Consider the following 2616-nt stretch of genomic DNA (forward strand, 5'->3'; position numbering starts at 1 on the left):
GATAAATTCCCTTGAAAAACTATTAGAAATATGCAATATGTGTAAGTTTGCAATTCTACCCAAAGCATGACTGTGTACCTTTGGCTGGAAAGCTCTGAGTTCCCTTCCTACTCTCCACTTTTAAGTTAAAGCTGTCCCTCCCTGGAAGGTAAGTTTTCCCCACTATAAAAGAATTCTGAAATTCTAGTGTGCATCACCTGGTGAATTTATTAAAAATACAAAATACTGGACCTCAAACCTAGAAAGTCTGAATCAGGAGATCTAAACTAAGGCCCAGGAATCTGCCTTGTAATAAATTGTGCAGATTATTCAAGAGTGGTCCGTACCAGACCTTCCTTTGCCAATCCCACTCTAAGGATAAAGGAGAAAGAGGGTGATTAATTAACAAGCCAGTGTCTCCTGATAAATCCTTTAAGAGGAAACAGAGTAGAGAAAATCAGCAATGTAAAGGTCTCTATAGTACCTGAGTCCCACTAGAGTTAAATAAATGGTAATTCTTCACATTAAACATGTAAATGAACCAAAAAGTATGGGTGTCATTATTAGGTTAATTTTCTTTTTCTTTCTTTCTTTCTTTCTTTCTTTCTTTCTTTCTTTCTTTCTTTCTTTCTTTCTTCTTTCTGGAAAACTCATTACTTAGGTAAAGAACTTTTGATTACCAAAATACCAAACTTTGAAATGATGATTTTTTCATTTGCTTTGTGAAATTAATAATTCTAGAGAATGTTTCTTCTGCATATTGGATTGATGTGCCTCTCCCAAACCTAAAAGATATACATAACCTCAACCTGCCCTTTTAATATAAATAGCAATTTTCGTACCTGTCTTTTCCAAGAATATATTATCTCTTATTCTTTGAAACCCTGTGTTTGTTCATTGTGTCAGGGCAAACCGCAGGCTCTAATACAAAAGTGAACAGGTAAGCATGTTGGAACTGGAAGACTTTCTTTGCTGTCAACTATTTTACTTGGAAGAAAGATCACCAAAGGGAGCTATTTGGTTGAGAATAAATATTCAAATAAAGTTAGCATTGCACCCAAGTTATTTTGTTCCTTTTTTTTAAGAACTTGAGCTATTTGCCTCTGCATTATTATACGTGTAGACAGGTAGAAACCTGCAAAGTCAAACTGTGAAGGAAGAAAGGTGACAGAAGTCTTTGTTAGATTCTTGAAGGAGACTAGCCTGTCTTCCTCTAGTGTATATCCACCAGACAAGTAGCTGTGATTGCTTTACAGATATTCAATTCTACAGGGAAGTTACTCACTCTGATTGAAAAGTCTAGCATGATTGGACCCAAAATAACCATGGCCAGATGCCAAGAGAAATTCCCCCTAAGCATGAATGTCTTCCCTGTTTCCACAATCCTAGACAAGGGGTGCTTCAAATCTACTCACCCCCCCGCACACCCCACTCTTACCCCCGCCCCTCTGTCTGTCTACTAGGGCAAAAGCCCTTGACTTACTTTCACCTAAATTGTTTCTACCAGCCTCCATTTCATACTTGGCTGTAAGTTTGTGGCCAGTATTTAATGGCTGATGTGTGGACTAATTTAGCAAAGCTTAGATCTGCTCAGGGTGCAGTTTTACAGATATGTTGATCCAGAAATGATTGACATCTTTTGCACGTAGAAATTTCCTCAATTTTTAGGCTAGTCACCCAGGAAAGAGGAGGAAAGAGAGGAAGTAAAGGGCAAAAGAAGGAAGACGTCTGCCTTTGAACCCCTCACCCTCCTCCAACCTAAGAGCTCTTTCGCTTGGAGCTTGGAAATGGACTCAGTTCTTCTCTTTCCATTATTTATCTTGTGATTCAGATTTCATTTTTCTTAAAAGATCAGTTTACCTATAACATCTTGTGAACAAAAATAAAATCAAGAGAAGGAAATTTGCTAACTCGTGTATTGTAAGGTTGATGAGCACATACTTAAGAAGAGTAAGTACGGGGGATCCCTGGGTGGCGCAGCGGTTTGGCGCCTGCCTTTGGCCCAGGGCGCGATCCTGGAGACCCGGGATTGAATCCCACATCGGGCTCCCGGTGCATGGAGCCTGCTTCTCCCTCTGCCTATGTCTCTGCCTCTCTCTGTGTGTGACTATCATAAATAAATAAATAAAATCTTTAAAAAAAAAAAAAAGAACAGTAAGTACATCAATCATTTTTATCCATTAAAAATGTATTTACTGATAGCTCGTTCTCTGCTCGGCACTGAATTGAAATAAAGGTCCCACTGTACCCATTTCGGCAGCACATATACTAAAATTAGAACAATACAGAAAAGATTAGCATGGTCCCTGTGCAAGGATGAATGTAAATTCGTAAAGCATTCTACTTTTTTTTAAAAAAGAAAGGAATAGAAGTCTTACTGATTATTACGTTTTTATCAAACAAACTTAGAAAAAATGTAGTCTTAATTTCTACCTGTCACTTGTCTTTATTGATTTTTATTTTACAAAAACAGTTTTTCATTTTTTGCTCTTTACTATCTCAGAAGAATATTCTCAAGTGCTTTTAAAATCTTCTATGATGTTTCATATCCATCAGTCCTCAGACTGTGATTGGGATATGCTGGGATGGGACTGCCATCCGAGGACTTAAAGGGGAGATAAAGAAGTCAAAATATGA

The 2616-nt window shown here is 37.7% G+C and overlaps 1 non-coding gene across 1 annotated transcript; it reads left to right on the forward strand.

Annotated features, from left to right (window-relative positions):
- The first annotated feature begins 2223 nt into the window (after positions 1-2223).
- LOC129521097 (U6 spliceosomal RNA) lies at positions 2224-2329 on the forward strand. The gene has a single exon (XR_008666756.1). It is a non-coding gene; the product is annotated as a U6 spliceosomal RNA (small nuclear RNA).
- The last annotated feature ends 287 nt before the right edge of the window (positions 2330-2616 follow it).

Source organism: Nyctereutes procyonoides, unplaced genomic scaffold (genome assembly GCF_905146905.1).
Source record: "Nyctereutes procyonoides isolate TBG_1078 unplaced genomic scaffold, NYPRO_anot_genome, whole genome shotgun sequence".
Taxonomy (NCBI): domain Eukaryota; kingdom Metazoa; phylum Chordata; class Mammalia; order Carnivora; family Canidae; genus Nyctereutes; species Nyctereutes procyonoides.